Source organism: Opisthocomus hoazin, chromosome 28 (assembly GCF_030867145.1).
Source record: "Opisthocomus hoazin isolate bOpiHoa1 chromosome 28, bOpiHoa1.hap1, whole genome shotgun sequence".
NCBI lineage: Eukaryota > Metazoa > Chordata > Aves > Opisthocomiformes > Opisthocomidae > Opisthocomus > Opisthocomus hoazin.
In genome coordinates, this window is record NC_134441.1 from 6,063,941 (window position 1) to 6,086,184 (window position 22,244).

Genomic DNA, 22,244 nt, shown 5'->3' on the forward strand with positions numbered 1-22,244 from the left:
TCTTGCCCCCTCAAACTTCAAACGTATCTTAGGTGGTCCGTGCCTGGATCCTCCGGCAGCCCTGCTCTGAAAATGCGAACGTCTGCAGATAGCTCGCAGGCAGAAAGAGCTAGCCTGGAAAGCTGTTGCTCAGCCTCATCTGCCCATGGCACTGCTCGCACAGAGGCACAGAGACTGGGGCTGCTTGCTTGTCTTGTCCCCTCAAACTTCAAACGTAGCTTAGGTGGTCCGTGCCGGGTGCTTGCGGCAGCGCTGCTCCGAAAATGCGAACGTCTGCAGATAGCTCGCAGGCAGAAAGAGCTAGCCTGGAAAGCTGTTGCTCAGCCTCATCTGCCCATGGCACTGCTCGCACAGAGGCACAGAGACTGGGGCTGCTTGCTTGTCTTGTCCCCTCAAACTTCAAACGTAGCTTAGGTGGTCCGTGCCGGGTGCTTGCGGCAGCGCTGCTCCGAAAATGCGAACTTCTGAAAATAGCTCGCAGGCAGAAAGAGCTAGCCTGGAAAGCTGTTGCTCAGCCTCATCTGCCCATGGCACTGCTCGCACAGAGGCACAGAGACTGGGGCTGCTTGCTTGTCTTGTCCCCTCAAGCTTCAAACGTAGCTTAGGTGGTCCGTCTCGGGAGACTCCGGCAGCGCTGCTCTGAAAATGCGAACGTCTGCAGATAGCTCGCAGGCAGAAAGAGCTAGCCTGGAAAGCTGTTGCTCAGCCTCATCTGCCCATGGCACTGCTTGCACAGAGGCACAGAGACTGGGGCTGCTTGCTTGCCTTGCCCCCTCAAACTTCAAACGTATCTTTTGTCTGTTTGTGCCGGGCGCCCCCGGCAGCCCTGCTCCAAAAATGCGAACGTCTGCAGATAGCACGCAAGCAGAAAGAGCTAGCCTGGAAAGCTGTTGCTCAGCCTCATCTGCCCACGGCACTGCTCGCACAGAGGCACAGAGACTGGGGCTGCTTGCTTGTCTTGCCCCCTCAAACTTTAAACGTAGCTTAGGTGGTCCGTGCCGGGTGCTTGCGGCAGTACTGCTCCGAAAATGCGAACGTCTGCAGATAGCTCGCAGGCAGAAAGAGCTAGCCTGGAAAGCTGTTGCTCAGCCTCATCTGCCCATGGCACTGCTCGCACAGAGGCACAGAGACTGGGGCTGCTTGCTTGTCTTGCCCCCTCAAACTTCAAACGTAGCTTAGGTGGTCCGTGCCGGTTGCTTGTGGCAGCGCTGCTCCGAAAATGCGAATGTTTGCAGATAGCTCGCAGGCAGAAAGAGCTAGCCTGGAAAGCTGTTGCTCAGCCTCATCTGCCCATGGCACTGCTCGCACAGAGGCACAGAGACTGGGGCTGCTTGCTTGTCTTGCCCCCTCAAACTTCAAACATATCTTTTGGCTGTTTGTGCCGGGTGCTTGCGGCAGCGCTGCTCTGAAAATGCGAACGTCTGCAGATAGCTCGCAGGCAGAAAGAGCTAGCCTGGAAAGCTGTTGCTCAGCCTCATCTGCCCATGGCACTGCTCGCACAGAGGCACAGAGACTGGGGCTGCTTGCTTCTCTTGTCCCCTCGAACTTCAAACGTAGCTTAGGTGGTCCGTGCCGGGCGCCTCCGGCAGCCCTGCTCCAAAAATGCAAAAGTCGGCAGATAGCTCGCAGGTAGAAAGAGCTAGCCTGGAAAGCTGTTGCTCAGCCTCATCTGCCCATGGCACTGCTCGCACAGAGGCACAGAGACTGGGGCTGCTTGCTTGTCTTGCTCCCTCAAACTTCAAACGTAGCTTAGGTGGTCCGTCTCGGGAGCCTCCGGCAGCGCTGGTCTGAAAATGCGAACGTCTGCAGATAGCTCGCAGGCAGAAAGAGCTAGCCTGGAAAGCTGTTGCTCAGCCTCATCTGCCCATGGCACTGCTCGCACAGAGGCACAGAGACTGGGGCTGCTTGCTTGTCTTGTCTTCTCAAACTTCAAACGTAGCTTAGGTGGTCCGTGCCGGGTGCTTGCGGCAGCGCTTGTCCGAAAATGCGAACGTTTGCAGATAGCTCGCAGGCAGAAAGAGCTAGCCTGGAAAGCTGTTGCTCAGCCTCATCTGCCCATGGCACTGCTCGCACAGAGGCACAGAGACTGGGGTGCTTGCTTGTTTTGCCCCCTCAAACTTCAAACGTAGCTTAGGTGGTCCGTGCCGGGTGCTTGCGGCAGCGCTGCTCCGAAAATGCGAACGTCTGTAGATAGCTCGCAGGCAGAAAGAGCTAGCCTGGAAAGCTGTTGCTCAGTCTCATCTGAGCATGGCACTGCTCGCACAGAGGCACAGAGACTGGGGCTGCTTGCTTGTCTTGTCCCCTCAAACTTCAAACGTAGCTTAGGTGGTCCGTGCCGGGTGCTTGTGGTAGCGCTGCTCCGAAAATGCGAACGTCTGCAGATAGCTCGCAGGCAGAAAGAGCTAGCCTGGAAAGCTGTTGCTCAGCCTCATCTGCCCATGGCACTGCTCGCACAGAGGCACAGAGACTGGGGCTGCTTGCTTGTCTTGCCCCCTCAAACTTCAAACGTAGATTAGGTGGTCCGTCTCGGGATCCTCCGGCAGTCCTGCTCTGAAAATGCGAACGTCTGCAGATAGCTCGCAGGTAGAAAGAGCTAGCCTGGAAAGCTGTTGCTCAGCCTCATCTGCCCATGGCACTGCTTGCACAGAGGCACAGAGACTGGGGCTGCTTGCTTGCCTTGCCCCCTCAAACTTCAAACGTAGCTTAGGTGGTCCGTGCCGGGTGCTTGTGGCAGCGCTGCTCCGAAAATGCGAACGTCTGCAGATAGCTTGCAGGCAGAAAGAGCTAGCCTGTAAAGCTGTTGCTCAGCCTCATCTGCCCATGGCACTGCTCGCACAGAGGCACAGAGACTGGGGCTGCTTGCTTGTCTTGCCCCCTCAACCTTCAAACGTAGCTTTGGTGGTCCGTGCCGGGTGCTTCCGGCAGCGCTGCTCCGAAAATGCGAACGTTTGCAGATAGCTCGCAGGTAGAAAGAGCTAGCCTGGAAAGCTGTTGCTCAGCCTCATCTGCCTATGGCACTGCTCGCACAGAGGCACAGAGACTGGGGCTGCTTGCTTGTCTTGCCCCCTCAAACTTCAAACGTAGCTTAGGTGGTCCGTGCCGGGCCCCTCCCGCAGCGCTGCTCCGAAAATGCAAAAGTCGGCAGATAGCTCGCAGGTAGAAAGAGCTAGCCTGGAAAGCTGTTGCTCAGTCTCATCTGAGCATGGCACTGCTCGCACAGAGGCACAGAGACTGGGGCTGCTTGCTTGTCTTGCCCCCTCAAACTTCAAACGTAGCTTAGGTGGTCCGTGTCTGGATCCTCCGGCAGCCCTGCTCTGAAAATGCGAACGTCTGCAGATAGCTCGCAGGTAGAAAGAGCTAGCCTGGAAAGCTGTTGCTCAGCCTCATCTGCCCATGGCACTGCTTGCACAGAGGCACAGAGACTGGGGCTGCTTGCTTGTCTTGCCCCCTCAAACTTCAAACGTAGCTTAGGTGGTCCGTGCCGGACGACTCCGGCAGCCCTGCTCCGAAAATGCGAACTTCTGCAGATAGCTCGCAGGCAGAAAGAGCTAGCCTGGAAAGCTGTTGCTCAGCCTCATCTGCCCATGGCACTGCTCGCACAGAGGCACAGAGACTGGGGCTGCTTGCTTGTCTTGCTCCCTCAAACTTCAAACGTAGCTTAGGAGGTCCGTCTCGGGAGCCTCCGGCAGCGCTGCTCTGAAAATGCGAACGTCTGCAGATATCTCGCAGGCAGAAAGAGCTAGCCTGGAAAGCTGTTGCTCAGCCTCATCTGCCCATGGCACTGCTCGCACAGAGGCACAGAGACTGGGGCTACTTAATTGTCTTGTCGCCTCAAACTTCAAACGTAGCTTAGGTGGTCCGTGCCGGGTGCTTGCGGCAGCGCTGCTCCGAAAATGCGAACTTCTGCATATAGCTCGCAGGCATAAAGAGCTAGCCTGGAAAGCTGTTGCTCAGCCTCATCTGCCCATGGCACTGCTCGCACAGAGGCACAGAGACTGGGGCTGCTTGCTTGTCTTGCCCCCTCAAACTTCAAACGTAGCTTACGTGGTCCGTCTCGGGAGCCTCCGGCAGCGCTACTCTGAAAATGCGAACGTCTGCAGATAGCTCGCAGGCAGAAAGAGCTAGCCTGGAAAGCTGTTGCTCAGCCTCATCTGCCCATGGCACTGCTCGCACAGAGGCACAGAGACTGGGGCTGCTTGCTTGTCTTGCCCCCTTAAACTTCAAACGTAGCTTAGGTGGTCCGTGCCGGGCGCTTCCGGCAGCGCTGCTCTGAAAATGCGAACGTCTGCAGATAGCTCGCAGGCAGAAAGAGCTAGCCTGGAAAGCTGTTGCTCAGCCTCATCTGCCCATGGCACTGCTCGCACAGAGGCACAGAGACTGGGGCTGCTTGCTTGTCTTGCCCCCTCAAACTTCAAACGTAGCTTAGGTGGTCCGTCTCGGGAGCCTCCGGCAGCGCTGCTCTGAAAATGCGAACGTCTGCAGATATCTCGCAGGCAGAAAGAGCTAGCCTGGAAAGCTGTTGCTCAGCCTCATCTGCCCATGGCACTGCTCGCACAGAGGCACAGAGACTGGGGCTACTTGCTTGTCTTGTCGCCTCAAACTTCAAACGTAGCTTAGGTGGTCCGTGCCGGGTGCTTGCGGCAGCGCTGCTCCGAAAATGCGAACTTCTGCAGATAGCTCGCAGGTAGAAAGAGCTAGCCTGGAAAGCTGTTGCTCAGCCTCATCTGCCCATGGCACTGCTCGCACAGAGGCACAGAGACTGGGGCTGCTTGCTTGTCTTGCCCCCTTAAAATTCAAACGTATCTTAGGTGGTCCGTCTCGGGAGCCTCCGGCAGCGCTACTCTGAAAATGCGAACGTCTGCAGATAGCTCGCAGGCAGAAAGAGCTAGCCTGGAAAGCTGTTGCTCAGCCTCATCTGAGCATGGCACTGCTCGCACAGAGGCACAGAGACTGGGGCTGCTTGCTTGTCTTGCCCCCTCAAACTTCAAACGTAGCTTAGGTGGTCCGTGCCGGGCGCTTCCGGCAGCGCTGCTCCGAAAATGCGAACGTCTGCAGATAGCTCGCAGGCAGAAAGAGCTAGCCTGGAAAGCTGTTGCTCATCCTCATCTGCCCATGGCACTGCTCGCACAGAGGCACAGAGACTGGGGCTGCTTGCTTGTCTTGCTCCCTCAAACTTCAAAAGTAGCTTAGGTGGTCCGTGCCGGGTGATTGCGGCAGCGCTGCTCCGAAAATGCGAACGTCTGCAGATAGCTCGCAGGCAGAAAGAGCTAGCCTGGAAAGCTGTTGCTCAGCCTCATCTGAGCATGGCACTGCTCGCACAGAGGCACAGAGACTGGGGCTGCTTGCTTGTCTTGCCCCCTCAAACTTCAAACGTAGCTTTGGTGGTCTGTGCCGGGTGCTTGCGGCAGCGCTGCTCCGAAAATGCGAACGTCTGCAGATAACTCGCAGGCAGAAAGAGCTAGCCTGGAAAGCTGTTGCTCAGCCTCATCTGCCCATGGCACTGCTCGCACAGAGGCACAGAGACTGGGGCTACTTGCTTGTCTTGCCCCCTCAAACTTCAAACGTAGCTTAGGTGGTCCGTGCCGGGCGCTTCCGGCAGCCGTGCTCCGAAAATGCGAACGTCTGCAGATAGCTCGCAGGCAGAAAGAGCTAGCCTGGAAAGCTGTTGCTCATCCTCATCTGCCCATGGCACTGCTCGCACAGAGGCACAGAGACTGGGGCTGCTTGCTTGTCTTGCCCCCTCAAACTTCAAACGTAGCTTAGGTGGTCCGTGCCGGGTGCTTGTGGCAGCGCTGCTCCGAAAATGCGAACGTCTGCAGATAGCTCGCAGGCAGAAAGAGCTAGCCTGGAAAGCTGTTGCTCAGCCTCATCTGCCCATGGCACTGCTCGCACAGAGGCACAGAGACTGGGGCTGCTTGCTTGTCTTGCTCCCTCAAACTTCAAACGTAGCTTAGGTGGTCCGTGTCGGGCGCCTCCGGCAGCGATGGTCCAAAAATGCAAAAGTTGGCAGATAGCTCGCAGGCAGAAAGAGCTAGCCTGGAAAGCTGTTGCTCAGTCTCATCTGAGCATGGCACTGCTCGCACAGAGGCACAGAGACTGGGGCTACTTGCTTGTCTTGCCCCCTCAAACTTCAAACGTAGCTTATGTGGTCCGTGACTGGATCCTCCGGCAGCGCTGCTCTGAAAATGCGAACGTCTGCAGATAGCTCGCAGGTAGAAAGAGCTAGCCTGGAAAGCTGTTGCTCAGCCTCATCTGAGCATGGCACTGCTCGCACAGAGGCACAGAGACTGGGGCTGCTTGCTTGTCTTGTCTTCTCAAACTTCAAACGTAGCTTAGGTGGTCCGTGCCGGGTGCTTGCGGCAGCGCTGCTCCGAAAATGCGAACGTCTGCAGATAGCTCGCAGGTAGAAAGAGCTAGCCTGGAAAGCTGTTGCTCAGCCTCATGTGCCCATGGCACTGCTCGCACAGAGGCACAGAGACTGGGGCTGCTTGCTTGTCTTGCTCCCTCAAACTTCAAACGTAGCTTAGGTGGTCCGTCTCGGGAGCCTCCGGCAGCGCTGCTCTGAAAATGCGAACGTGTGCAGATAGCTCGCAGGCAGAAAGAGCTAGCCTGGAAAGCTGTTGCTCAGCCTCATCTGCCCATGGCACTGCTCGCACAGAGGCACAGAGACTGGGGCTGCTTGCTTGTCTTGCTCCCTCAAACTTCAAACGTAGCTTAGGTGGTCCGTCTCGGGAGCCTCCGGCAGACCTGCTCTGAAAATGCGAACGTCTGCAGATAGCTCGCAGGCAGAAAGAGCTAGCCTGGAAAGCTGTTGCTCAGCCTCATCTGCCCATGGCACTGCTCGCACAGAGGCACAGAGACTGGGGCTGCTTGCTTGTCTTGCCCCCTCAAACTTCAAACATAGCTTAGGTGGTCCGTGCCGGGCGCTTCCGGCAGCCGTGCTCCGAATATGCGAACGTCTGCAGATAGCTTGCAGGCAGAAAGAGCTAGCCTGGAAAGCTGTTACTCAGCCTTATCTGCCCATGGCACTGCTCGCACAGAGGCACAGAGACTGGGGCTGCTTGCTTGTCTTGCCCCCTCAAACTTTAAACGTAGCTTAGGTGGCCCGAGTCGGGTGCTTGCGGCAGCAGTGCTCCGAAAATGCGAACGTCTCCAGATAGCTCGCAGACAGAAAGAGCTAGCCTGGAAAGCTGTTGCTCAGCCTCATCTGCCCATGGCACTGCTCGCACAGAGGCACAGAGACTGGGGCTGCTTGCTTGTCTTGCTCCCTCAAACTTCAAACGTAGCTTAGGTGGTCCGTCTCGGGAGCCTCCGGCAGCCCTGCTCTGAAAATGCGAACGTGTGCAGATAGCTCGCAGGCAGAAAGAGCTAGCCTGGAAAGCTGTTGCTCAGCCTCATCTGCCCATGGCACTGCTCGCACAGAGGCACAGAGACTGGGGCTGCTTGCTTGTCTTGCTCCCTCAAACTTCAAACGTAGCTTTGGTGGTCCGTGTCGGGTGCTTGCGGCAGCGCTGCTCCGAAAATGCGAACGTCTGCAGATAGCTCGCAGGCAGAAAGAGCTAGCCTGGAAAGCTGTTGCTCAGCCTCATCTGAGCATGGCACTGCTCGCACAGAGGCACAGAGACTGGGGCTGCTTGCTTGTCTTGCCCCCTCAAACTTCAAACGTAGCTTAGGTGGTCCGTGCCGGGCGGTTCCGGCAGCCGTGCTCTGAAAATGCGAACGTCTGCAGATCGCTCGCAGGCAGAAAGAGCTAGCCTGGAAAGCTGTTGCTCATCCTCATCTGCCCATGGCACTGCTCGCACAGAGGCACAGAGACTGGGGCTGCTTGCTTGTGTTGCCCCCTCAAACTTCAAACGTAAATTAGGTGGTCCGTGCCGGGTGCTTGCGGCAGCGCTGCTCCGAAAATGCGAACGTCTGCAGATAGCTCGCAGGCAGAAAGAGCTAGCCTGGAAAGCTGTTGCTCAGCCTCATCTGCCCATGGCACTGCTCGCACAGAGGCACAGAGACTGGGGCTGCTTGCTTGTCTTGCTCCCTCAAACTTCAAACATAGCTTAGGTGGTCCGTGTCGGGCGCCTCCGGCAGCGATGCTCCAAAAATGCAAAAGTTGGCAGATAGCTCGCAGGCAGAAAGAGCTAGCCTGGAAAGCTGTTGCTCAGTCTCATCTGAGCATGGCACTGCTCGCACAGAGGCACAGAGACTGGGGCTACTTGCTTGTCTTGCCCCCTCAAACTTCAAACGTAGCTTAGGTGGTCCGTGCCTGGATCCTCCGTCAGCGCTGCTCTGAAAATGCGAACGTCTGCAGATAGCTCGCAGGTAGAAAGAGCTAGCCTGGAAAGCTGTTGCTCAGCCTCATCTGAGCATGGCACTGCTCGCACAGAGGCACAGAGACTGGGGCTGCTTGCTTGTCTTGTCTTCTCAAACTTCAAACGTAGCTTAGGTGGTCCGTGCCGGGTGCTTGCGGCAGCGCTGCTCCGAAAATGCGAACGTCTGCAGATAGCTCGCAGGTAGAAAGAGCTAGCCTGGAAAGCTGTTGCTCAGCCTCATCTGCCCATGGCACTGCTCGCACAGAGGCACAGAGACTGGGGCTGCTTGCTTGTCTTGCCCCCTCAAACTTCAAACGTATCTTAGGTGGTCCGTGCCTGGATCCTCCGGCAGCTCTGCTCTGAAAATGCGAACGTCTGCAGATAGCTCGCAGGTAGAAAGAGCTAGCCTGGAAAGCTGTTGCTCAGCCTCATCTGCCCATGGCACTGCTTGCACAGAGGCACAGAGACTGGGGCTGCTTTCTTGTGTTGCCCCCTCAAACTTCAAACGTAGCTTAGGTGGTCCGTGCCGGGCGCTTCCGGCAGCCCTGCTCCGAAAATGCGAACATCTGCAGATAGCTCGCAGGCAGAAAGAGCTAGCCTGGAAAGCTGTTGCTCAGCCTCATCTGCCCATTGCACTGCTCACACAGAGGCACAGAGACTGGGGCTGCTTGCTTGTCTTGCTCCCTCAAACTTCAAACGTAGCTTAGGTGGTCCGTCTCGGGAGCCTCCGGCAGCGCTGCTCTGAAAATGCGAACGTGTGCAGATAGCTCGCAGGCAGAAAGAGCTAGCCTGGAAAGCTGTTGCTCAGCCTCATCTGCCCATGGCACTGCTCGCACAGAGGCACAGAGACTGGGGCTGCTTGCTTGTCTTGCTCCCTCAAACTTCAAACGTAGCTTAGGTGGTCCGTCTCGGGAGCCTCCGGCAGCCCTGCTCTGAAAATGCGAACGTCTGCAGATAGCTCGCAGGCAGAAAGAGCTAGCCTGGAAAGCTGTTACTCAGCCTCATCTGCCCATGGCACTGCTCGCACAGAGGCACAGAGACTGGGGCTGCTTGCTTGTCTTGCCCCCTCAAACTTCAAACATAGCTTAGGTGGTCCGTGCCGGGCGCTTCCGGCAGCCGTGCTCCGAATATGCGAACGTCTGCAGATAGCTTGCAGGCAGAAAGAGCTAGCCTGGAAAGCTGTTGCTCAGCCTCATCTGAGCATGGCACTGCTCGCACAGAGGCACAGAGACTGGGGCTGCTTGCTTGTCTTGTCTTCTCAAACTTCAAACGTAGCTTAGGTGGTCCGTGCCGGGTGCTTGCGGCAGCGCTGCTCCGAAAATGCGAACGTCTGCAGATAGCTCGCAGGTAGAAAGAGCTAGCCTGGAAAGCTGTTGCTCAGCCTCATCTGCCCATGGCACTGCTCGCACAGAGGCACAGAGACTGGGGCTGCTTGCTTGTCTTGCCCCCTCAAACTTCAAACGTATCTTAGGTGGTCCGTGCCTGGATCCTCCGGCAGCTCTGCTCTGAAAATGCGAACGTCTGCAGATAGCTCGCAGGTAGAAAGAGCTAGCCTGGAAAGCTGTTGCTCAGCCTCATCTGCCCATGGCACTGCTTGCACAGAGGCACAGAGACTGGGGCTGCTTTCTTGTGTTGCCCCCTCAACCTTCAAACGTAGCTTAGGTAGTCCGTGCCGGGCGCTTCCGGCAGCCCTGCTCCGAAAATGCGAACATCTGCAGATAGCTCGCAGGCAGAAAGAGCTAGCCTGGAAAGCTGTTGCTCAGCCTCATCTGCCCATTGCACTGCTCACACAGAGGCACAGAGACTGGGGCTGCTTGCTTGTCTTGCTCCCTCAAACTTCAAACGTAGCTTAGGTGGTCCGTCTCGGGAGCCTCCGGCAGCGCTGCTCTGAAAATGCGAACGTGTGCAGATAGCTCGCAGGCAGAAAGAGCTAGCCTGGAAAGCTGTTGCTCAGCCTCATCTGCCCATGGCACTGCTCGCACAGAGGCACAGAGACTGGGGCTGCTTGCTTGTCTTGCTCCCTCAAACTTCAAACGTAGCTTAGGTGGTCCGTCTCGGGAGCCTCCGGCAGACCTGCTCTGAAAATGCGAACGTCTGCAGATAGCTCGCAGGCAGAAAGAGCTAGCCTGGAAAGCTGTTGCTCAGCCTCATCTGCCCATGGCACTGCTCGCACAGAGGCACAGAGACTGGGGCTGCTTGCTTGTCTTGCCCCCTCAAACTTCAAACATAGCTTAGGTGGTCCGTGCCGGGCGCTTCCGGCAGCCGTGCTCCGAATATGCGAACGTCTGCAGATAGCTTGCAGGCAGAAAGAGCTAGCCTGGAAAGCTGTTACTCAGCCTTATCTGCCCATGGCACTGCTCGCACAGAGGCACAGAGACTGGGGCTGCTTGCTTGTCTTGCCCCCTCAAACTTTAAACATAGCTTAGGTGGCCCGAGTCGGGTGCTTGCGGCAGCAGTGCTCCGAAAATGCGAACGTCTCCAGATAGCTCGCAGACAGAAAGAGCTAGCCTGGAAAGCTGTTGCTCAGCCTCATCTGCCCATGGCACTGCTCGCACAGAGGCACAGAGACTGGGGCTGCTTGCTTGTCTTGCTCCCTCAAACTTCAAACGTAGCTTAGGTGGTCCGTCTCGGGAGCCTCCGGCAGCGCTGCTCTGAAAATGCGAACGTCTGCAGATAGCTCGCAGGCAGAAAGAGCTAGCCTGGAAAGCTGTTGCTCAGCCTCATCTGCCCATGGCACTGCTCGCACAGAGGCACAGAGACTGGGGCTGCTTGCTTGTCTTGTCCCCTTGAACTTCAAACGTAGCTTAGGTGGTCCGTGCCGGGTGCTTGCGGCAGCGCTGCTCCGAAAATGCGAACGTCTGCAGATAGCTCGCAGGCAGAAAGAGCTAGCCTGGAAAGCTGTTGCTCAGCCTCATCTGCCCATGGCACTGCTCGCACAGAGGCACAGAGACTGGGGCTGCTTGCTTGTCTTGCCCCCTCAAACTTCAAACGTAGCTTAGGTGGTCCGTGCCGGGTGCTTGCGGCAGCGCTGCTCCGAAAATGCGAACGTCTGCAGATAGCTCGCAGGTAGAAAGAGCTAGCCTGGAAAGCTGTTGCTCAGCCTCATCTGCCCATGGCACTGCTCACACAGAGGCACAGAGACTGGGGTTGCTTGCTTGTCTTGCTCCCTCAAACTTCAAACGTAGCTTAGGTGGTCCGTCTCGGGAGCCTCCAGCAGCGCTGCTCTGAAAATGCGAACGTGTGCAGATAGCTCGCAGGCAGAAAGAGCTAGCCTGGAAAGCTGTTGCTCAGCCTCATCTGCCCATGGCACTGCTCGCACAGAGGCACAGAGACTGGGGCTGCTTGCTTGTCTTGCTCCCTCAAACTTTAAATGTAGCTTTGGTGGTCCGTGTCGGGTGCTTGCGGCAGCGCTGCTCCGAAAATGCGAACGTCTGCAGATAGCTCGCAGGCAGAAAGAGCTAGCCTGGAAAGCTGTTGCTCAGCCTCATCTGAGCATGGCACTGCTCGCACAGAGGCACAGAGACTGGGGCTGCTTGCTTGTCTTGCCCCCTCAAACTTCAAACGTAGCTTAGGTGGTCCGTGCCGGGTGGTTCCGGCAGCCGTGCTCTGAAAATGCGAACGTCTGCAGATCGCTCGCAGGCAGAAAGAGCTAGCCTGGAAAGCTGTTGCTCATCCTCATCTGCCCATGGCACTGCTCGCACAGAGGCACAGAGACTGGGGCTGCTTGCTTGTCTTGCCCCCTCAAACTTCAAACGTAGATTAGGTGGTCCGTGCCGGGTGCTTGCGGCAGCGCTGCTCCGAAAATGCGAAAGTCTGCAGATAGCTCGCAGACAGAAAGAGCTAGCCTGGAAAGCTGTTGCTCAGCCTCATCTGCCCATGGCACTGCTCGCACAGAGGCACAGAGACTGGGGCTGCTTGCTTGTCTTGCTCCCTCAAACTTCAAACATAGCTTAGGTGGTCCGTGTCGGGCGCCTCCGGCAGCGATGCTCCAAAAATGCAAAAGTTGGCAGATAGCTCGCAGGCAGAAAGAGCTAGCCTGGAAAGCTGTTGCTCAGTCTCATCTGAGCATGGCACTGCTCGCACAGAGGCACAGAGACTGGGGCTACTTGCTTGTCTTGCCCCCTCAAACTTCAAACGTAGCTTAGGTGGTCCGTGCCTGGATCCTCCGTCAGCGCTGCTCTGAAAATGCGAACGTCTGCAGATAGCTCGCAGGTAGAAAGAGCTAGCCTGGAAAGCTGTTGCTCAGCCTCATCTGAGCATGGCACTGCTCGCACAGAGGCACAGAGACTGGGGCTGCTTGCTTGTCTTGTCTTCTCAAACTTCAAACGTAGCTTAGGTGGTCCGTGCCGGGTGCTTGCGGCAGCGCTGCTCCGAAAATGCGAACGTCTGCAGATAGCTCGCAGGTAGAAAGAGCTAGCCTGGAAAGCTGTTGCTCAGCCTCATCTGCCCATGGCACTGCTCGCACAGAGGCACAGAGACTGGGGCTGCTTGCTTGTCTTGCCCCCTCAAACTTCAAACGTATCTTAGGTGGTCCGTGCCTGGATCCTCCGGCAGCTCTGCTCTGAAAATGCGAACGTCTGCAGATAGCTCGCAGGTAGAAAGAGCTAGCCTGGAAAGCTGTTGCTCAGCCTCATCTGCCCATGGCACTGCTTGCACAGAGGCACAGAGACTGGGGCTGCTTTCTTGTGTTGCCCCCTCAAACTTCAAACGTAGCTTAGGTGGTCCGTGCCGGGCGCTTCCGGCAGCCCTGCTCCGAAAATGCGAACATCTGCAGATAGCTCGCAGGCAGAAAGAGCTAGCCTGGAAAGCTGTTGCTCAGCCTCATCTGCCCATTGCACTGCTCACACAGAGGCACAGAGACTGGGGCTGCTTGCTTGTCTTGCTCCCTCAAACTTCAAACGTAGCTTAGGTGGTCCGTCTCGGGAGCCTCCGGCAGCGCTGCTCTGAAAATGCGAACGTCTGCAGATAGCTTGCAGGCAGAAAGAGCTAGCCTGGAAAGCTGTTGCTCAGCCTCATCTGCCCATGGCACTGCTCGCACAGAGGCACAGAGACTGGGGCTGCTTGCTTGTCTTGCCCCCTCAAACTTTAAACGTATCTTAGGTGGCCCGAGTCGGGTGCTTGCGGCAGCAGTGCTCCGAAAATGCGAACGTGTGCAGATAGCTCGCAGGCAGAAAGAGCTAGCCTGGAAAGCTGTTGCTCAGCCTCATCTGCCCATGGCACTGCTCGCACAGAGGCACAGAGACTGGGGCTGCTTGCTTGTCTTGCTCCCTCAAACTTCAAACGTAGCTTTGGTGGTCCGTGTCGGGTGCTTGCGGCAGCGCTGCTCCGAAAATGCGAACGTCTGCAGATAGCTCGCAGGCAGAAAGAGCTAGCCTGGAAAGCTGTTGCTCAGCCTCATCTGAGCATGGCACTGCTCGCACAGAGGCACAGAGACTGGGGCTGCTTGCTTGTCTTGCCCCCTCAAACTTTAAACGTAGCTTAGGTGGTCCGTGCCGGGCGGTTCCGGCAGCCGTGCTCTGAAAATGCGAACGTCTGCAGATCGCTCGCAGGCAGAAAGAGCTAGCCTGGAAAGCTGTTGCTCATCCTCATCTGCCCATGGCACTGCTCGCACAGAGGCACAGAGACTGGGGCTGCTTGCTTGTCTTGCCCCCTCAAACTTCAAACGTAGATTAGGTGGTCCGTGCCGGGTGCTTGCGGCAGCGCTGCTCCGAAAATGCGAACGTCTGCAGATAGCTCGCAGGCAGAAAGAGCTAGCCTGGAAAGCTGTTGCTCAGCCTCATCTGCCCATGGCACTGCTCGCACAGAGGCACAGAGACTGGGGCTGCTTGCTTGTCTTGCTCCCTCAAACTTCAAACATAGCTTAGGTGGTCCGTGTCGGGCGCCTCCGGCAGCGATGCTCCAAAAATGCAAAAGTTGGCAGATAGCTCGCAGGCAGAAAGAGCTAGCCTGGAAAGCTGTTGCTCAGTCTCATCTGAGCATGGCACTGCTCGCACAGAGGCACAGAGACTGGGGCTACTTGCTTGTCTTGCCCCCTCAAACTTCAAACGTATCTTAGGTGGTCCGTGCCTGGATCCTCCGGCAGCGCTGCTCTGAAAATGCGAACGTCTGCAGATAGCTCGCAGGTAGAAAGAGCTAGCCTGGAAAGCTGTTGCTCAGCCTCATCTGAGCATGGCACTGCTCGCACAGAGGCACAGAGACTGGGGCTGCTTGCTTGTCTTGTCTTCTCAAACTTCAAACGTAGCTTAGGTGGTCCGTGCCGGGTGCTTGCGGCAGCGCTGCTCCGAAAATGCGAACGTCTGCAGATAGCTCGCAGGTAGAAAGAGCTAGCCTGGAAAGCTGTTGCTCAGCCTCATCTGCCCATGGCACTGCTCGCACAGAGGCACAGAGACTGGGGCTGCTTGCTTGTCTTGCCCCCTCAAACTTCAAACGTATCTTAGGTGGTCCGTGCCTGGATCCTCCGGCAGCTCTGCTCTGAAAATGCGAACGTCTGCAGATAGCTCGCAGGTAGAAAGAGCTAGCCTGGAAAGCTGTTGCTCAGCCTTATCTGCCCATGGCACTGCTCGCACAGAGGCACAGAGACTGGGGCTGCTTGCTTGTCTTGCCCCCTCAAACTTTAAACGTAGCTTAGGTGGCCCGAGTCGGGTGCTTGCGGCAGCAGTGCTCCGAAAATGCGAACGTCTCCAGATAGCTCGCAGACAGAAAGAGCTAGCCTGGAAAGCTGTTGCTCAGCCTCATCTGCCCATGGCACTGCTCGCACAGAGGCACAGAGACTGGGGCTGCTTGCTTGTCTTGCTCCCTCAAACTTCAAACGTAGCTTAGGTGGTCCGTCTCGGGAGCCTCCGGCAGCGCTGCTCTGAAAATGCGAACGTCTGCAGATAGCTCGCAGGCAGAAAGAGCTAGCCTGGAAAGCTGTTGCTCAGCCTCATCTGCCCATGGCACTGCTCGCACAGAGGCACAGAGACTGGGGCTGCTTGCTTGTCTTGCTCCCTCAAACTTCAAACGTAGCTTAGGTGGTCCGTCTCGGGAGCCTCCAGCAGCGCTGCTCTGAAAATGCGAACGTGTGCAGATAGCTCGCAGGCAGAAAGAGCTAGCCTGGAAAGCTGTTGCTCAGCCTCATCTGCCCATGGCACTGCTCGCACAGAGGCACAGAGACTGGGGCTGCTTGCTTGTCTTGCTCCCTCAAACTTCAAACGTAGCTTAGGTGGTCCGTGTCGGGTGCTTGCGGCAGCGCTGCTCCGAAAATGCGAACGTCTGCAGATAGCTCGCAGGCAGAAAGAGCTAGCCTGGAAAGCTGTTGCTCAGCCTCATCTGAGCATGGCACTGCTCGCACAGAGGCACAGAGACTGGGGCTGCTTGCTTGTCTTGCCCCCTCAAACTTCAAACGTAGCTTAGGTGGTCCGTGCCGGGCGGTTCCGGCAGCCGTGCTCTGAAAATGCGAACGTCTGCAGATCGCTCGCAGGCAGAAAGAGCTAGCCTGGAAAGCTGTTGCTCATCCTCATCTGCCCATGGCACTGCTCGCACAGAGGCACAGAGACTGGGGCTGCTTGCTTGTCTTGCCCCCTCAAACTTCAAACGTAGATTAGGTGGTCCGTGCCGGGTGCTTGCGGCAGCGCTGCTCCGAAAATGCGAACGTCTGCAGATAGCTCGCAGGCAGAAAGAGCTAGCCTGGAAAGCTGTTGCTCAGCCTCATCTGCCCATGGCACTGCTCGCACAGAGGCACAGAGACTGGGGCTGCTTGCTTGTCTTGCTCCCTCAAACTTCAAACATAGCTTAGGTGGTCCGTGTCGGGCGCCTCCGGCAGCGATGCTCCAAAAATGCAAAAGTTGGCAGATAGCTCGCAGGCAGAAAGAGCTAGCCTGGAAAGCTGTTGCTCAGTCTCATCTGAGCATGGCACTGCTCGCACAGAGGCACAGAGACTGGGGCTACTTGCTTGTCTTGCCCCCTCAAACTTCAAACGTAGCTTAGGTGGTCCGTGCCTGGATCCTCCGTCAGCGCTGCTCTGAAAATGCGAACGTCTGCAGATAGCTCGCAGGTAGAAAGAGCTAGCCTGGAAAGCTGTTGCTCAGCCTCATCTGAGCATGGCACTGCTCGCACAGAGGCACAGAGACTGGGGCTGCTTGCTTGTCTTGTCTTCTCAAACTTCAAACGTAGCTTAGGTGGTCCGTGCCGGGATCCTCCGGCAGCCCTGCTTTGAAAATGCGAACGTCTCAGACAGCTCGCAGGCAGAAAGAGCTAGCCTGGAAAACTGTTGCTCAGCCTCATCTGCCCATGGCACTGCTCGCACAGAGGCACAGAGACTGGGGCTGCTTGCTCGTCTTGCCCCCTCAAACTTCAAACATATCTTAATTGGTCCGTGCCGGGTGTTTGCGGCAGCGCTGCTCCGAAAATGCGAACGTCTCCAGACAGCTCGCAGGCAGAAAGAGCTAGCCTGGAAAGCTGTTGCTCAGCCTCATCTGCCCATGGCACTGCTCGCACAGAGGCACAGAGACTGGGGCTGCTTGCTCGTCTTGCCCCCTCAAACTTCAAACCTATCTTCGGTGGTCCGTGCCGGGTGCTTGCGGCAGCGCTACTTCGAAAATGCGAACGTCTGCAGATAGCTTGCAGGCAGAAAGAGCTAGCCTGGAAAGCTGTTGCTCAGCCTCATCTGCCCATGGCACTGCTCGCACAGAGGCACAGAGACTGGGGCTGCTTGCTTGTCTTGTCCCCTCAAACTTCAAACGTAGCTTAGGTGGTCCGTGCCGGGTGCTTGCGGCAGGGCTGCTCCGAAAATACGAACGTCTGCAGATAGCTCGCAGACAGAAAGAGCTAGCCTGGAAAGCTGTTGCTCAGCCTCATCTGCCCATGGCACTGCTCGCACAGAGGCACAGAGACTGGGGCTGCTTGCTTGTCTTGCTCCCTCAAACTTCAAACATAGCTTAGGTGGTCCGTGTCGGGCGCCTCCGGCAGCGATGCTCCAAAAATGCAAAAGTTGGCAGATAGCTCGCAGGCAGAAAGAGCTAGCCTGGAAAGCTGTTGCTCAGTCTCATCTGAGCATGGCACTGCTCGCACAGAGGCACAGAGACTGGGGCTACTTGCTTGTCTTGCCCCCTCAAACTTCAAACGTAGCTTAGGTGGTCCGTGCCTGGATCCTCCGTCAGCGCTGCTCTGAAAATGCGAACGTCTGCAGATAGCTCGCAGGTAGAAAGAGCTAGCCTGGAAAGCTGTTGCTCAGCCTCATCTGAGCATGGCACTGCTCGCACAGAGGCACAGAGACTGGGGCTGCTTGCTTGTCTTGTCTTCTCAAACTTCAAACGTAGCTTAGGTGGTCCGTGCCGGGTGCTTGCGGCAGCGCTGCTCCGAAAATGCGAACGTCTGCAGATAGCTCGCAGGTAGAAAGAGCTAGCCTGGAAAGCTGTTGCTCAGCCTCATCTGCCCATGGCACTGCTCGCACAGAGGCACAGAGACTGGGGCTGCTTGCTTGTCTTGCCCCCTCAAACTTCAAACGTATCTTAGGTGGTCCGTGCCTGGATCCTCCGGCAGCTCTGCTCTGAAAATGCGAACGTCTGCAGATAGCTCGCAGGTAGAAAGAGCTAGCCTGGAAAGCTGTTGCTCAGCCTCATCTGCCCATGGCACTGCTTGCACAGAGGCACAGAGACTGGGGCTGCTTTCTTGTGTTGCCCCCTCAAACTTCAAACGTAGCTTAGGTGGTCCGTGCCGGGCGCTTCCGGCAGCCCTGCTCCGAAAATGCGAACATCTGCAGATAGCTCGCAGGCAGAAAGAGCTAGCCTGGAAAGCTGTTGCTCAGCCTCATCTGCCCATTGCACTGCTCACACAGAGGCACAGAGACTGGGGCTGCTTGCTTGTCTTGCTCCCTCAAACTTCAAACGTAGCTTAGGTGGTCCGTCTCGGGAGCCTCCGGCAGCGCTGCTCTGAAAATGCGAACGTCTGCAGATAGCTTGCAGGCAGAAAGAGCTAGCCTGGAAAGCTGTTGCTCAGCCTCATCTGCCCATGGCACTGCTCGCACAGAGGCACAGAGACTGGGGCTGCTTGCTTGTCTTGCCCCCTCAAACTTTAAACGTATCTTAGGTGGCCCGAGTCGGGTGCTTGCGGCAGCAGTGCTCCGAAAATGCGAACGTGTGCAGATAGCTCGCAGGCAGAAAGAGCTAGCCTGGAAAGCTGTTGCTCAGCCTCATCTGCCCATGGCACTGCTCGCACAGAGGCACAGAGACTGGGGCTGCTTGCTTGTCTTGCTCCCTCAAACTTCAAACGTAGCTTTGGTGGTCCGTGTCGGGTGCTTGCGGCAGCGCTGCTCCGAAAATGCGAACGTCTGCAGATAGCTCGCAGGCAGAAAGAGCTAGCCTGGAAAGCTGTTGCTCAGCCTCATCTGAGCATGGCACTGCTCGCACAGAGGCACAGAGACTGGGGCTGCTTGCTTGTCTTGCCCCCTCAAACTTTAAACGTAGCTTAGGTGGTCCGTGCCGGGCGGTTCCGGCAGCCGTGCTCTGAAAATGCGAACGTCTGCAGATCGCTCGCAGGCAGAAAGAGCTAGCCTGGAAAGCTGTTGCTCATCCTCATCTGCCCATGGCACTGCTCGCACAGAGGCACAGAGACTGGGGCTGCTTGCTTGTCTTGCCCCCTCAAACTTCAAACGTAGATTAGGTGGTCCGTGCCGGGTGCTTGCGGCAGCGCTGCTCCGAAAATGCGAACGTCTGCAGATAGCTCGCAGGCAGAAAGAGCTAGCCTGGAAAGCTGTTGCTCAGCCTCATCTGCCCATGGCACTGCTCGCACAGAGGCACAGAGACTGGGGCTGCTTGCTTGTCTTGCTCCCTCAAACTTCAAACATAGCTTAGGTGGTCCGTGTCGGGCGCCTCCGGCAGCGATGCTCCAAAAATGCAAAAGTTGGCAGATAGCTCGCAGGCAGAAAGAGCTAGCCTGGAAAGCTGTTGCTCAGTCTCATCTGAGCATGGCACTGCTCGCACAGAGGCACAGAGACTGGGGCTACTTGCTTGTCTTGCCCCCTCAAACTTCAAACGTATCTTAGGTGGTCCGTGCCTGGATCCTCCGGCAGCGCTGCTCTGAAAATGCGAACGTCTGCAGATAGCTCGCAGGTAGAAAGAGCTAGCCTGGAAAGCTGTTGCTCAGCCTCATCTGAGCATGGCACTGCTCGCACAGAGGCACAGAGACTGGGGCTGCTTGCTTGTCTTGCTCCCTCAAACTTCAAACGTAGCTTTGGTGGTCCGTGTCGGGTGCTTGCGGCAGCGCTGCTCCGAAAATGCGAACGTCTGCAGATAGCTCGCAGGCAGAAAGAGCTAGCCTGGAAAGCTGTTGCTCAGCCTCATCTGAGCATGGCACTGCTCGCACAGAGGCACAGAGACTGGGGCTGCTTGCTTGTCTTGCCCCCTCAAACTTTAAACGTAGCTTAGGTGGTCCGTGCCGGGCGGTTCCGGCAGCCGTGCTCTGAAAATGCGAACGTCTGCAGATCGCTCGCAGGCAGAAAGAGCTAGCCTGGAAAGCTGTTGCTCATCCTCATCTGCCCATGGCACTGCTCGCACAGAGGCACAGAGACTGGGGCTGCTTGCTTGTCTTGCCCCCTCAAACTTCAAACGTAGATTAGGTGGTCCGTGCCGGGTGCTTGCGGCAGCGCTGCTCCGAAAATGCGAACGTCTGCAGATAGCTCGCAGGCAGAAAGAGCTAGCCTGGAAAGCTGTTGCTCAGCCTCATCTGCCCATGGCACTGCTCGCACAGAGGCACAGAGACTGGGGCTGCTTGCTTGTCTTGCTCCCTCAAACTTCAAACATAGCTTAGGTGGTCCGTGTCGGGCGCCTCCGGCAGCGATGCTCCAAAAATGCAAAAGTTGGCAGATAGCTCGCAGGCAGAAAGAGCTAGCCTGGAAAGCTGTTGCTCAGTCTCATCTGAGCATGGCACTGCTCGCACAGAGGCACAGAGACTGGGGCTACTTGCTTGTCTTGCCCCCTCAAACTTCAAACGTATCTTAGGTGGTCCGTGCCTGGATCCTCCGGCAGCGCTGCTCTGAAAATGCGAACGTCTGCAGATAGCTCGCAGGTAGAAAGAGCTAGCCTGGAAAGCTGTTGCTCAGCCTCATCTGAGCATGGCACTGCTCGCACAGAGGCACAGAGACTGGGGCTGCTTGCTTGTCTTGTCTTCTCAAACTTCAAACGTAGCTTAGGTGGTCCGTGCCGGGTGCTTGCGGCAGCGCTGCTCCGAAAATGCGAACGTCTGCAGATAGCTCGCAGGTAGAAAGAGCTAGCCTGGAAAGCTGTTGCTCAGCCTCATCTGCCCATGGCACTGCTCGCACAGAGGCACAGAGACTGGGGCTGCTTGCTTGTCTTGCCCCCTCAAACTTCAAACGTATCTTAGGTGGTCCGTGCCTGGATCCTCCGGCAGCTCTGCTCTGAAAATGCGAACGTCTGCAGATAGCTCGCAGGTAGAAAGAGCTAGCCTGGAAAGCTGTTGCTCAGCCTTATCTGCCCATGGCACTGCTCGCACAGAGGCACAGAGACTGGGGCTGCTTGCTTGTCTTGCCCCCTCAAACTTTAAACGTAGCTTAGGTGGCCCGAGTCGGGTGCTTGCGGCAGCAGTGCTCCGAAAATGCGAACGTCTCCAGATAGCTCGCAGACAGAAAGAGCTAGCCTGGAAAGCTGTTGCTCAGCCTCATCTGCCCATGGCACTGCTCGCACAGAGGCACAGAGACTGGGGCTGCTTGCTTGTCTTGCTCCCTCAAACTTCAAACGTAGCTTAGGTGGTCCGTCTCGGGAGCCTCCGGCAGCGCTGCTCTGAAAATGCGAACGTCTGCAGATAGCTCGCAGGCAGAAAGAGCTAGCCTGGAAAGCTGTTGCTCAGCCTCATCTGCCCATGGCACTGCTCGCACAGAGGCACAGAGACTGGGGCTGCTTGCTTGTCTTGCTCCCTCAAACTTCAAACGTAGCTTAGGTGGTCCGTCTCGGGAGCCTCCAGCAGCGCTGCTCTGAAAATGCGAACGTGTGCAGATAGCTCGCAGGCAGAAAGAGCTAGCCTGGAAAGCTGTTGCTCAGCCTCATCTGCCCATGGCACTGCTCGCACAGAGGCACAGAGACTGGGGCTGCTTGCTTGTCTTGCTCCCTCAAACTTCAAACGTAGCTTAGGTGGTCCGTGTCGGGTGCTTGCGGCAGCGCTGCTCCGAAAATGCGAACGTCTGCAGATAGCTCGCAGGCAGAAAGAGCTAGCCTGGAAAGCTGTTGCTCAGCCTCATCTGAGCATGGCACTGCTCGCACAGAGGCACAGAGACTGGGGCTGCTTGCTTGTTTTGCCCCCTCAAACTTCAAACGTAGCTTAGGTGGTCCGTGCCGGGCGGTTCCGGCAGCCGTGCTCTGAAAATGCGAACGTCTGCAGATCGCTCGCAGGCAGAAAGAGCTAGCCTGGAAAGCTGTTGCTCATCCTCATCTGCCCATGGCACTGCTCGCACAGAGGCACAGAGACTGGGGCTGCTTGCTTGTCTTGCCCCCTCAAACTTCAAACGTAGATTAGGTGGTCCGTGCCGGGTGCTTGCGGCAGCGCTGCTCCGAAAATGCGAACGTCTGCAGATAGCTCGCAGGCAGAAAGAGCTAGCCTGGAAAGCTGTTGCTCAGCCTCATCTGCCCATGGCACTGCTCGCACAGAGGCACAGAGACTGGGGCTGCTTGCTTGTCTTGCTCCCTCAAACTTCAAACATAGCTTAGGTGGTCCGTGTCGGGCGCCTCCGGCAGCGATGCTCCAAAAATGCAAAAGTTGGCAGATAGCTCGCAGGCAGAAAGAGCTAGCCTGGAAAGCTGTTGCTCAGTCTCATCTGAGCATGGCACTGCTCGCACAGAGGCACAGAGACTGGGGCTACTTGCTTGTCTTGCCCCCTCAAACTTCAAACGTAGCTTAGGTGGTCCGTGCCTGGATCCTCCGTCAGCGCTGCTCTGAAAATGCGAACGTCTGCAG